Source organism: Haliotis cracherodii, unplaced genomic scaffold (genome assembly GCF_022045235.1).
Source record: "Haliotis cracherodii isolate W230 unplaced genomic scaffold, xgHalCrac1.p SCAF_6, whole genome shotgun sequence".
Classification (NCBI taxonomy): domain Eukaryota; kingdom Metazoa; phylum Mollusca; class Gastropoda; order Lepetellida; family Haliotidae; genus Haliotis; species Haliotis cracherodii.
Genome location: NW_027266319.1, coordinates 57,953,458 through 57,968,068, shown reverse-complemented (window position 1 = coordinate 57,968,068; position 14,611 = coordinate 57,953,458). Strand labels below are relative to the sequence as shown.

General features: G+C 39.0%; 1 protein-coding gene across 2 annotated transcripts in view; it reads left to right on the top strand.

The window, feature by feature from the left end:
* LOC139444918 (neuroglian-like) overlaps positions 1 to 14,611 on the top strand; it is a 301,741-nt gene that overhangs the window by 75,078 nt on the left and 212,052 nt on the right. The window contains exon 1 of one of the 2 annotated variants that reach the window (XM_071225927.1): positions 6,808 to 6,851. The exons of the other annotated variant lie outside the window; for it this stretch is intronic. The gene's annotated coding sequence lies outside the window, so the exon portion shown is untranslated. Of the gene's footprint in view, positions 1 to 6,807; positions 6,852 to 14,611 lie in introns of those variants that run through there. 2 annotated transcript variants of the gene reach the window in all.

Below are 14,611 nucleotides of genomic sequence, written 5' to 3'. Positions count from 1 at the left end.
GAGGGTTAGTGAGTGAATGAGAATCAGTGAGTTAGTGAGTGGGGGTTAGTGAGTGAATGAGAATCAGTGAATTAGTGAGTGAGGGTTAGTGAGTGAATGAGTGAATGAGGGTCAGTGAGTTAGTGAGTGAGGGTTAGTGAGTGAATGAATGAATGAGAATCAGTGAGTTAGTGAGTGAGGGTTAGTGAGTGAATGAGGGTCAGTGAGTTAGTGAGTGAGGGTTAGTGAGTGAATGAATGAGTGAGAATCAGTGAGTTAGTGAGTGAGGGTTAGTGAGTGAATGAGGGTCAGTGAGTTAGTGAGTGAGGGTTAGTGAGTGAATGAATGAATGAGAATCAGTGAGTTAGTGAGTGAATGAATGAATGAGAATCAGTGAGTTAGTGAGTGAGGGTTAGTGAGTGAATGAGTGAATGAGGGTCAGTGAGTTAGTGAGTTAGTGAGTGAGGGTTAGTGAGTGAATGAGGGTCAGTGAGTTAGTGAGTGAGGGTTAGTGAGTGAATGAGAATCAGTGAGTTAGTGAGTGGGGGTTATTGAGTGAATGAGAATCAGTGAATTAGTGAGTGAGGGTTAGTGAGTGAATGAGTGAATGAGGGTCAGTGAGTTAGTGAGTGAGGGTTAGTGAGTGAATGAATGAATGAGAATCAGTGAGTTAGTGAGTGAGGGTTAGTGATTGAATGAATAAATGAGAATCAGTGAGTTAGTGAGTGAGGGTTAGTGAGTGAATGAGGGTCAGTGAGTTAGTGAGTGAGGGTTAGTGAGTGAATGATGTGAGTGAGAATCAGTGAGTTAGTGAGTGAGGGTTAGTGAGTGAATGAGGGTCAGTGAGGTAGTGAGTGAGGGTTAGTGAGTGAATGAGTGAATGAGGGTCAGTGAGTTAGTGAGTGAGGGTTAGTGAGTGAATGAGGGTCAGTGAGTTAGTGAGTGAGGGTTAGTGAGTGAATGAATGAATGAGGGTCAGTGAATTAGTGAGTGAGGGTTAGTGAGTGAGAATCAGTGAGTTAATGAGTGAGTTTAGGTCAGTGAGTGAGTGAGGGTCACTGAGTTGGTGAGTGAGTGAGTTTGGGTCAGTGAGTGAGTGGATGGGTGTGTGAGTGAGTGTGGGTCAGTGAGTGAATGAGGGTCAGTGAGTTAGTGAGTGAATGAATTAAATTCTGGAAAGATACAGCTGTCATATGTAAACATTTCAGGCTGTCAGCATTAACCACAAAATTTATCTTTCAACTCTGTTTCTTCCACGAAAATAATATTCCGATAAGATTTTGAGATTCTAATTTTGAGAGGGCCCTGGACGCTTATTACGTTGAACGTCGAATATGGTATGTCCAATACAGCCCATGCAAGTCTATGATAGTCTCTGGGCTCCTTCATATCATATTTTATTAAGATAGTTTAACTGGGGTTTGCTGTCTCTTCGAGATTATTGCACTTAAATTGTGAAGTGTGTGTGTCTGGTGTGTGTGTGTGGTGTGTCTGGTAGGTGTGGTGTGTGTGTGTGTGTGAGTGGTGTGTCTGGTGTGTGGTGTGTCTGGTGTGTGTGTGTGGTGTGTCTGGTGTGTGTGTGAGTGGTGTGTGTGTGGTGTGTATGGTGTGTGTGTGAGTGGTGTGTGTGTGTGGTGTGTGTGTCTGGTGTGTGTGGTGTGTGGTGTGTGTCTGATGTGTGTCTGTTGTGTGTGTGTGTGTGTGTGTGTGTGGTGTGTCTGGTGTGTGTGTGGTGTGTCTGGTGTGTGTGTGTGTGGTGTGTCTGGTGTGTGTGTGGTGTGTCTGGTGTGTGTGTGTGGTGTGTCTGGTGTGTCTGGTGTGTGTGTGGCGTGTGTGTGAGTGGTGTGTGTGTGTGGTGTGTCTGGTGTGTGTGTGTGAGTGGTGTGTCTGGTGTGTGTGTGGTGTGTGCATGGTGTGTCTGGTGTGTGTGTGTCTTGTGTGTGTGAGGTGTGTGGTGTGTGTCTGATGTGTGTCTGTTGTGTGTGTGTGGTGTGTCTGGTGTGTGTGTGTGGTGTGTCTGGTGTGTGTGTGTGTGTGTGTGTGTGTGTGGTGTGTCTGGTGTGTGTGTGTGTGGCGTGTCTGGTGTGTGTGTGGTGTGTCTGGTGTGTGTGTGTGTGGTGTGTCTGGTGTGTGTGTGAGTGGTGTGTCTGGTGTGTGTGTGTGGTGTGTGTGTCTGGTGTGTGTGTGTGGTGTGTGTGTGTCTGGTGTGTGTGAGGTGTGTGGTGTGTGTCTGATGTGTGTCTGTTGTGTGTGTGGTGTGTCTGGTGGGTGTGGTGTGTCTGGTGTGTGTGTGTCTTGTGTGTGTGAGGTGTGTGGTGTGTGTCTGATGTGTGTCTGTTGTGTGTGTGTGGTGTGTCTGGTGGGTGTGGTGTGTCTGGTGTGTGTGTGTGGTGTGTCTGGTGTGTGTGTGTGTGTGTGTGGTGTGTCTGGTGTGTGTGTGTGTGGCGTGTCTGGTGTGTGTGTGGTGTGTCTGGTGTGTGTGTGTGTGGTGTGTCTGGTGTGTGTGTGAGTGGTGTGTCTGGTGTGTGTGTGTGGTGTGTGTGTCTGGTGTGTGTGTGTGGTGTGTGTGTGTCTGGTGTGTGTGAGGTGTGTGGTGTGTGTCTGATGTGTGTCTGTTGTGTGTGTGGTGTGTCTGGTGGGTGTGGTGTGTCTGGTGTGTGTGTGTGTGTGTGGTGTGTCTGGTGTGTGTGTGTGTGGTGTGTCTGGTGTGTGTGGTGTGTCTGGTGTGTGTGTGGTGTGTCTGGTGTGTGTGTGGTGTGTCTGGTGTTTGTGTGTGGTGTGTCTGGTGAGTGTGTGGTGTGTGTGGGATCTGTTTGTTTGTGTGTGGTGTGTGCTTTTGTGTGTGTCCTCTTGTACTGGTCCAAATTTATGCTAGTTTTATAGTGCTTGCCCACTGAGATACCATGCCATGAATGACACATTCAGACACAGTATACTGGGAATGAACAAGTACCATCCTTTAGCGTCTTTCGTTATGACGGATGTTGAGTTGTTTCCCTTCACTGCCACGGTCCTCTGACCCAGGGTTTGAAACCCTGCATCCATCATGACAATGATCCTTGTCATACCCGTGCTCGTGGGTTTCACCAAAGTGGTAAACGTCAGAGACCTGCATCACTTGGGACTTCTGTCCATCATAAGCTGACACGCCGTGATATAACTAAAATACTGTTCAAAGCAATGTCAGACTCAACTCATGTTTCACTCTGTTTATGTAAACCCATGAAGTCATGCATCTTTTTATTCTGGGTTTGTGATTAGACCCCGAAATAAATAAGGGCACAATAAGGTCATCTTGAAAATAGTGTTCAAGTTTTAGATATGTTTTTATCAGATAACTGTCTCAATCTATTTCAAAATATGTAAAACCAACAGTTAAGATATTTTTTGTTCAATTTTGATAAAACTAGTTGCCAAAAGGCTCTCGCGGTTTTTGGAAATATACCTTGAGGCCTGCTATTATGGGTAGCTCTGAATATGATTTGACACAAACCCATAAATGTCCCATGAGGATATAGTGAGATCAAAGTCTAACACTTTAGTGAACACTACAACCATGGGCATGGTGCTGACAAACCAAGGTTCATAATCAGATGAACCTGGGAAAGAAACCCTGCAATCAGCTTATCCTGGCATGGCTAAGGTAGACAACTTTTCACAGCAAATTATAAGTACTGAGCACATAGGTATAGCTGCTATAACATTGAATGGTAACATATGCATAGAAATATATCTAACATTCATCTTGTTTTACTTTTATCCATTCTTTGTTTTTTGAGTGAGACAGCTCCAAATACAGATGCCCCGAAGGCCATGATTTTTAAATGACCACCTCTGTGGTGTAGTGGATAGAGTGGTTCGATCCATGCCGTGTCATGTGAAAAGACGTTAAAAGATGGTACTTGTTGTTACCCTGCCTGGCACTTTGTATGAAGGGGATAGAACAAAGATAGGTCACATCAGAATCAGTGTACTGTGCCTGAGTGGGGTATCCATGTTAAACTGCATGGTGTCTCAGTTGGCTAGCACTGTAAAATCAGCACCAGTCCAGACTAGTACAAGCAGACAAATGGACATGTATTTTGTTAAATGACTGTAATACTCTTGAATTCAATCTTAAACACATTTCACCTCACCTAATATTTTATTTTGTATGATATTTTTCTGTGCCTAACATTTCTGCTGAATCGTTTTGATCTGTTGGTACGGAGGTTTGTCAATTGATGTTATATTTATCGTATAGCACTGTGAAATAGAACTTATAAATGTCATCTTGGTAAATCCTTATTTCAAATTACTTAGATTTAATCAATAAAAGGTGACTTTATAAATATTAAGTTAAAAAACTTGGGTACAAAACGTTACACTATCTATTTTTCATCATAACCTGGTGGTATGATTAATGATCATTCTGTTCACCATCAGTGTAGCTGCTCTCATCATGATTAATATTAAAAGAAGGATGTAATATAACGGTGATATGACTGAACATGGCTTAAAACTCCATTTGTTATTTTTTTTACTGCTTTTAATCAAGAAATTTTGAAAAGTTACAAATATCAGGATTGCTTACGTCTCAATACACAACTGTCTGGACAGTAGATATATTTCGGTTTGATAATATCATAGAAATGGTTTTGCCATATTGATCTATCTTCCCGAGGCAAGGGAGTTAACTGACTTTAAAAGTCCAGTTTCCACCCTTGCCGAACAAGGCTGGTATTATGGAGTTAGATTTTGGCTGGACTTACAAGTCTATGAATAGTCCAATCAAAATTGAGCAATGAATCAAAATCCAGTCAGTAAACTGTCATGCAGATTTCAGTCTATTGCAAGATTTGCAAAGCATGTGCATCGCCAACTCGGTTTCAACATATATATTCCAAATCTTTTCATGTTTTTAATCAATGTGCTCACATGATTTGATACACTTCGCGATGTAAGATCCATTTTATCACAATATAGATCTTGATTATCGATCAGATCGTCTTGACTGGGCACTGCCATTTTGTTTGAAGCAAGTGTAAGTGATACGAGAGGTGAAATCTGATTGGTCCATAGGAGAGGCACAGAAGGGACATAACTGGTAATAGCCACTGGTGGCGCTATAATCGAGCCCAGAATTTCAAGCCTAGTTCGGCAAGGGTGGAAACTAGACTTTTAAAGTCAGTTAACGCTCTTGCCTCAGGAAGATGGTGTAGTTCGGCAAGGGTGGAAACTGGACTTTTAAAGTCAGTTAACGCTCTTGTCTCGGGAAGATGGCGTAGTTCGGCAAGGGTGGAAACTGGACTTCTAAAGTCAGTTAACGCTCTTGCCTCGGGAAGATGGCGTAGTTCGGCAAGGGTGGAAACTGGTCTTTTAAAGTCAGTTAAGGCTCTTGCCTGGACAAGATGGGATTGATCAGGGATGACAGATGCATGTTTGTGTAATTGTTATAAAAGTGTTTCTGAATCCGAATTGTGTTGGTTAATACAAGTAAACAGAGTATAAGGAGACATATTTGTAAGCAATGGCTGTTTATTCCACCCAACTTAACCAAGCACATACCAGTACACTGATAAGCTGTGAGTATTCTCTCTTCACTGCTTCTAATGAAATATGTATAGTAAAATGTACTTTTTAATGGCAACACTGATAATCTTCTGGAGTTACTTTTGGTATTAAGGAAAATTTGAAGATAGTGATGAATTATGGAGTTTGAGGGGGCCTGAGTTTTTGGAGGGTACTGTTATCATAATATTAAAATGAAATATGAGAAATAATTATTTTGTGATATCATATAATTTAAAAATTAAAGCTATAAAAATGGAGTATTCTGGAAATAGACATGTTTTCATTGTGTTTACTGTCAAATGTGATATATATTATTGTTTTATAAATTTGCATTTATTTTCAAAATGGATTTACCTTGGTAATATCAAAGATTGTTTTTGAAATATTGTATGTAAAATAACTATTGTATTATGTTTTTTTGGAATACAGTATTTAAAGTTTGGAGATAAACATACTGTGTTTTCAATGTAGACCTAGGTTACCTGTAGATTTAACCGTGTTAAACTGAATTTTGAACCGAACGTGTAAATTTCAAATTCATGGTAGAATATACATTGAATGGCATATTGACATATTTAGTTAAAGTTATATATATATATATGTATTGAGGCTCTATAAATATTGGAAATAGAAATTTGGTATCAATAACATTGATATGTATCGATTAAGAATCATGAATAATTAAATATGTTGATGAGGGTATCATGACAAAAACATTGATTTAATTCGGTTTACAATCGTCAAGATCATACTAGTATTGGATCCATAACAAATAGAGTGTTTACGGATTGGAAAAACTGGTACTGATATGAATTTGAAATATGACCTAAAGACAGCATGAATAAACATGCAATTTATGATCATCATTGACAACAATAGCAAACAAAATTCAATGAGTACTAATCCTGTTTGGATACAGATGAATTATATTAGCTGCAAGCACAGTTTATTATCAATATGATCAGGACTTCATGCCAGTTATCTCCCTTTAAGTACTCTGTGCACAGGGTAAAAATCCATTTGAAAAAAGCCCCCTGATGAGGATGGTATGGCTCAGCGAACTTGGCCCTTTCTCTCGGCACGAGACGGTCGACTAGCGCGTGTCTGCCTCTCAGGTGCCATCAATTGAGTTGTCGCGTACCTTCGAAGACGTGCGTACAGTAATGTTGATTGTGCTTTCAAAAGGAGGTTGACATTCGATTAGTGTTAGACAAAGAGCAGAAAAGAAGCCTTTAGCCCACTCTATAAGCTTGGGAATGGATGTCTATAAGCTTAAGGACTTACTTGCTATGGATCCAGAGCACTGAAGTTTTAGAATGGTAAGCTGGCGAGTGTATGCAGTTTGATTTATTTTATTCAGGTTTTATTCGTGTACACGTTTGTTTATTTTTGTCTTGTCATTTTTGACAGTGGGTATTTCTGTCAAGTGTTCTTTTATAATGATATATTCTAAAAAACAGCCATTGTTCATTTATGTCATATGAAAGTGCAGAAATATTTTTGTTATAGATTTATTTTTTACGTGGTGAGAGATGAATATATTCACAGTATTGTAACAGCTGTGTCAAGACAATGGGGATGTTGATATATATTCATCATTATTGTCATTGTGTTTAATTATAGTGAAGAGAAGTAACATGTATAATCTTATCTGCATAATATGACAAGACGTGGCATTTAAGAAACATTCATTATAAAGATTTGTTGTATTTCTGTTGAAGATTAAAGTTCAAGTTGCTCTGGATAGTAATTAACAAAAAACAATACTATCAATTGACCCAGTTTGAGCTTTCATAGTGTTAATTTCCCATCAATATCCACACCTGCCAAAATAAAATTCTTAAGGTCAAGGTGACACTGTGAAATCATCAGCCTTTCTTTGCCATAACACCCATAAAATCGTTGTCTTTTGTTGGGGAAATAGCTAACTTCTGTTCTAATTATTTGGTCAAGTGTCTGTTCAATACTCTTTTTATCCTATGGGAATCAGGATTGTAAATTTTAAATTTAACAAATCATTCATTGCGTAGTCCAAGTCAGTTATGCATCTGTCGGAAGAACGCAAAGCCAGATGGAGAAGATTACTTTTTATAGCATTTAAGAAAAATGTGGCGGCACTTCCCTAAAGGTTTTTACTAAATTCATTTCTAATTCTATAATCAGTTTTAATTAGGAAGACAAAGTGTAGTACTTGAAGCCAAATTACAGCAGTAAAACCTAAAATGTGACCAGGCCCACAAGAACTGGAACGTTTTCATTCCTGGAATTGCAAAATGCAGCCTTTTATCGCAGGAGTTTGAGGGTAGCAAATCGGTAATTACCCAAGCATCTTGGCTGTTGCTTCATCAAAAGACATAAATCTGTCACATGAAAGGCAGTTATCTTGATATCTTTGTCATACTTTTGAGTCGGTCATCCAAATTCTTTTTGAGATAATAAAGGAAGACAAGCATAATTCAGTTTTAATTGTTTGGCTTAATTGGCGCTGGTGGTTGTGAGTCTTCTTGCTTCGGTAATGATATCGCTGGGGAGAATGTGATAAATGTAAAGATATCAACTTTCTATCACCCGCTGAACATATCATGTTATGCTTCACTGCACACACATCTTTTGCCCTTTTTCTCCGGATGAAAAAATTAAATCTTCAAATCATAACATCGCATTATGCACAATTTTTGTCTGAAATCTAGTGAATCGTGGACAGTGATGAAATTATTGTTTACTTTTTATCAAGGATTTTACGCTTGAATGGTCTCTGATGCTGATTTTATCAGGAATTACAGCACTCGTGTTCTTCACAAAACACAGAAGGTTTACCATTCTTGAGCCATTCTCTTCAGTTTGGTCTGCATAATGAGTTTCCAGGGAAATGTGACTCTGATGGAGATTGTCTGAGGACGGTTATTGCCCTTCAGTCAGCTCATGCTTTTCAATTTTCAGCCATATATTTATTTCTATAGGAGAAAAAGTCACCTTTCTGGTCTGCTCAAATGCAAGTGTCCCTGTACAGCGATCAATACTTCTTGTAAAGTTTCGTCTATTGAATTGCTAAGCTCTGAAGATATACAGTAAAGTATTTCTTATACAGAAAACTTTATCTTACAACAGGAATTTGTTTTCAAAGTTGATGTGTTCTTTGAGTTTTATTTTGCAGACTGACAGTAATTTGTTTGTATATTGTTTAAATTAAGTCCATATATACACCCAGAAAAAAGTTAAGGGCCTCTTACTGAATAGATCCTGTCCTTTAAGTTTATGACAAAACACATTTATTTTTATGATTTATATTTAAACTGAGTGAGTGAGTGTCATGGTGGGAGACATCAGAAATGTAGACTAAAATGCACCCTTGCTGACAACTACAGTGCACTGGACCAGCTAAGCAGTCCATCTGAAATGAGTGAGTGAGTATTGTTTTACGCCACTCTTAGCAATATTCCAGCAATATCACTCTCACTCACTCACTCACTCACTCACTCACTCACTCACTCACTCCAGAAGCTCACCCTTGTGTCTTTTGATATCAAACAAAACAACACAAGTCAATAAAAGTTTCAAAGTCTGAGGCTTGTTGATTTATTTGATATCAAAAGACACGAGGTGAAATTTAATTTATCATCCAAAATCATTCTTCCACTGTTTTCAGTTTTAAAGCAAAAATAACTAGTGTTTGCAGTGTAAATGTACAGCTTACCAGTTCCAGTGGCAAAGATATTGGTGATGTCCGTTGCTGTTAACCGATCATGTCAAAATGGTCTGCAAAGAATTGCAATGCACTTGTAGCAATACCACCGTGATCTCACCGAGTTGTTGATCATAGGTTTTGTTTGTTTATTTGTTGTTTAACTCAGCACTCAGCAATATTACAGCTATATAATGACAGTCAGTACATAATCGAGTCTAGACCAGACAATCCACGCGTGGGATATGATGACATGCATCAACCAAGTCAGTGAGCCTGGCCACCTGATCCCGTTAGTCGCCTCTTACGACAAGCAAAGTCACCTTTTAAGGCAAGCATGGGTTTCTGAAGACCTATTCTAACCCAGATCTTCACGGGTGAAAATACAGAAAGGGTCGTGCTTTACATTCTAGGTGTAGGCATATAAATTAAGTAAATACCTTTCATGCTTACAAAAAGGTCTTTCCTTCTGAATAATGAAATCTAACCTTTCAATATTGACAGGAATCTCAATCTTGGTGCACTACATAGTGTCATTTGGTAATCTCGCCACAAATATTATTTGTGGCCAAATTTTGAAATAAGCCCTCAGCAAACCCAGTTCTGCCAATCAAAATGTAATGATTATAATAGTAGCCATCTTGTTGTCCTGTCTACTACATGTTCACTGAATGCCACGCTAGTGTATATGTAAACATTGACATAAGAAACTGTCTCAGCTCTTAATGCCATTATCTGGCCATACCAGAGCAGGGGAGTTAACCTTACAGATTCTAGACCCTCTTAATCAAATCAGCGATTGATTCCTTTAGACTTTTATTTCTTGAAATAAAACAAAATTTGATGTGGTTTACCTGATAGGAAATTAAATACTGTTTCAAATGAATCCCCACACACAACCTACCTTTTAAAATAAAAAATAGAAGCTATTAGATTTTTTTCTGCAAAATTTATTGATTGAATGCCAAGGAGATTTGTTTAATGCAGTGTACATTGGATCCCTGTTCCAGCACATTAAGGAAATATTTTCATACAAACCTCAAGTCACACTGGCAGAGTGAAAATAACTTCGCAAATATTTTATCGAGCAAAAGTCATTCGGAAATAGAACTTTAAATCATTTGACGAAAGAAAGTCCAATACATGTGCCTTTTTGGTTAAGAACTGTTGATTTTAATACTGTGATCCCTTTAAGAATATCGAGATATCTGATCCATATTTTTATCAATAGCATCAGACCTAAGTAGGCACAATTTATGGACAACAACTTCTTTAATACTGTAAAGGAGACGTTTAGGTATAGATCCATATACCGTTGTCAAGAAGGACATTCAGCATCAGATCTGTGTGTATTATACGGGTAGTGTATATAATACACTTGTGCTCATTCCTTTACTGTAGGTGATATGTCTGTATGTAACTACTATAAAACTATTCTGCAAGTCTATGAATTTATGTCTGATAAGGCAATATTTTTGTAAGTTGATTTAATTCTTTGACCTGGCTCCTGTCTACCTCAATGAGTAGACAGGCGGTGGCTGATTTCTTATGAATTCGATCGAACAACACTCAACATGGCATTCATTGGTGCTCTGTACTGAATGTAAACGAAAAGTGGACTACGTGAAATTTGTTTGTGAGGTAAATTTGCTCTTGTCAAAATTGACATTGGCAGTTAAAATTTGTTATAATCTTCATCACTCGGAATAAACTCCCCATGTTTATTTACCTTTGTAATTTGCATGCTACGCATGCGCATCTGTAACTGGATATGCCCGAAGATTGTCACCATTTTTTAGCAAATAATGCTGATGAAAGGGGAGTAGAGTTAATAGTGCTGTCTGTAAAGGTGTGTTTTCAGATGAACCTTAAAGGATGAAAGTGATGACGACAGCTTAAGATCAGATGGTAGTTTGTTCCTAAGTGAGGAAGCGCAGAACTTGAAAGATCTCTGACCAAAGGTTTTGAGACGGGTTTCCAGGACTTGTAACAGATGGTTGTTCTGAGAACGGAGAGATCTGGAAGGCTTGTATTTAGGCAGGAGATCGGTGAGATATAATGGGGATGTTTCCATGAAGCATTTGTTAGAATTTTGAATTCAGTTCTGGCTTTGAGTGGTAACCAGTGCTGCGACACGAGAGCAGGTGTTACTGGAGTCCATTTTGATGTCTTCGTGACGATACGTGCTGCTGTATTTTGTACACGTTGGAGCCTGTGGAGTTGATCATGTGGGGTGTTACTCATGAGACTGTTGCAATAGTCAAGCCGTGATATGACTACAGATCTAGCCAAAGTCTGTGCAGCTTCTTTTGTCTATTCTCTGCACATAACCTGGCACTGATGGATATTTCAGTGTTATATGAAGGTAGTATTCAATGTTATTGAACATTGGTGTTACAGAACACATGCATTTGACCAAACAAGCTGATATTTAGAAACCATTCGAAATTAAGTGTGTTCATTTTGTAGATTATATGTTACTCTGACCCGTGAAGATCCGGGGTGGAATAGGTCTTCAGCAACCCATGCTTGTCTCTCCGTGGAGATCTGGGGTAGAATAGGTCTTCAGGAACCCATGCTTGCTGTAAAAGGCGACTCTTGTCGTAAGGGTGACAACGGGATTGGGTGGTCAGGCACGCTGACTTGGTTGATGCATTTCATCGTATTCCAATTGAGTAGATTGATGCTCATGATGTTAATCATTGGATTGTCAGGTCCAGAGTTAATTACAGGCCGCCATCATATAGCTGGAATACTGCTGAATGCAGCGTTAAACAGCAAACAAAAAAACAAAGCAGTTGGCTTGGCAGAGTTGAGTCCCTTATATCTGCCAGGATCTGCTGGCTGTAGCTTTGAATCCCAAGATTCAATCTCACTATGTTTCTAAATTTGTTGGCAGCATATTCATGCTTGTAGGTTCCATCCAGCTTGTAAACATCCATGTTGAATCACTTTGGGCTTTCTTGCTTTAAGAGTGAGTTAGTGAATATGGTGTTACGCTGCTTTTAGCAATATTCCAGCAATATCACGGCGGGGGACACCAGAAATGGGCTTCACACATTGTACCCATGTCGGGAATAGAACCCGGGTCTTCGGCGTGATGAGCGAAGGCTTTAACCACTAGGCTCCCCGACCGCCCCTTGCTCTAAGAGCTGACAAGAGGTGATGTAACTTAAATACAAAGCTGCATCATTCCCCAACTTGATCATGCACTCAATTTCATTCATTTTAAAAGATTTCTAAGGTTGCATGAGCAAGACACAGACACAAAAATGAAAGGAATATATATGTGAAACAAAGATCTATGTGAAACATGTATTCCTTAGAAAATCGCAGGGTGCTGTTGTACAAAGTGATCTCAGTGCTAAGGTGATCATGACTCCCATACCCTAACATAGACGTATGACAGTCATAGCGCTAAGGTTGTTTTGTACAACGGCACCCTGATCATAAATATATATATATATAAGACCATCATGGCTAATTGTCCCTTTGGACATTATTATCATGGTGAATGTGGCCATCAGTAAACCAAAGGTTTAACACATTGCAATGCATAGTACAGAGTTGTGTCCCTTATATGTACCAGGAGCTACTGGTCATGGGTACAAATACCAGTTTTGCCATTCTTGCAGTCCTTTGTTTGTTTGTGCTAAATGCTTGTTGTTTCAAGGGGACCCGTGAAGATCCTGGGTAGAATAGGTCTTCAGCAACCCATGCTTGCCGTAAAAGTCAACAATGCTTGTCGTAAGAGGTGACTAGCAGGATCGCTGACTTGGTTGATGCATGTCATCGATCCAAATTGAGTGGATCGATACTCATGATGTCCATCACTGGATTGTCTGGCCCAGACTCAATTATTTACAGACCGCCTTTATATGGCTGGAATATTGCTGAGTGCGGCGTAAAACAACAAACAAACACAGAAAAGGAAAATGGTCTATTTCATTCTTGCCTATCATCCACATTAAGCTGACAGGCCATGATATAACTGAAATACTGTTCAAAGCAGTTCAAGTGTCAATAATGTGATTGTTACATTCCCAAAGTTTTAACTTACAGTATGTGTCCAGCATCCATTTACTGTTACGTCTTGCACTCACGATAATAATTCAGCCATTTCTAAATTTACCCTGACTATAACTTCACATAGAGGGCATAGACTTGCTTCAGGAAGCAGTTCCAGTCTTTAGAGTAGCTATCACAAGTACTCCCCTTTAAGTCATAGTTAGTTTTCAAGAAGGCAGTGTCTAATCCAGAGCAGCTATAGAAACAGGATGGTTGCCTAAAGACTACTTGCTCAGTGATGTGAAGACCTAGTTCTGCTTCTTTGTACATCACAGGCTTCAGCTGAACTGTTTAAGAGGGATATGCATTTACACTGAAAGACATTTCATGCAGTCCATTCCTCGTAAGTAAGTAAAGCACAAGATTATACATTAATAAATCAGCCTGAAAAGCCCCTACTTGAGAGCTGATGGTTATATAGGCTCATTGGTTTTCTTGGATATTTTCTCAGAAAACTCACATTTACTGGAAGGACTTAATTTTTTTATGCAACAAAATATTTATTTTCCATGAAACAATGCAAAGAATGAGATACGCCATTTTGTAATTTTTTTGTTAAAATATAATTACTTTTAATACAGAATAATTTGTCAAATGGTTTTAGTCATACAAATGCCTTTTCAAATTTGATATGATGTGTGTTATGTATTTTAAAAAAAAATTAACATCATGGCATAACGTCATATGTTTGTCATTATGGTGTAAAATCAGCTATGAAAAGTGTTCTTTGGGGATTGTGAGCATTTTAAGTGACCACATGCATTTGAATTTCATGTATCAGTATTCACCTGAGATATGGCATTTTAAGTTGATAGATTACACTGTCATTCATATTCAGATTATTTGTCCCTCATATTTTTTATTGACGCATCCAGGCAAAGGTTTTAATGGAAGTAAAAAATCTTATCCACTAAGGATTTGTGTGGTATCAATGAAATGTAATCAAAAAGCAATGTAGAGCCTTGGTTTGGAGTAGAAACATTAAACATTCATACTCCTGTTTATTCCTTATGTTGGAATGTTGTGTAATTAGTGCAAATGGTTTCTTTCCCCTGTGTTTGTTGCGGAGGCTACTGGTGGGGTAGGGTACGACCACCTTTTCGCGGACACCTGGTGTCATTTATGTTTGATAGTGATTCATAAACTGTTGCTTATCATGTAGTCCGAATGGTTCTATCGACTATCGAGATTTGTTATGATGAGGGAAATTATTTGTCGCTTTTATTGTTTTGCAAAACACTGCCTTATAACTAATAGCATAATCTGGTGTAGTCAATGACTTTGTGGTGATATTTTTATATCATATATCACATAGTATGAGATAGCATC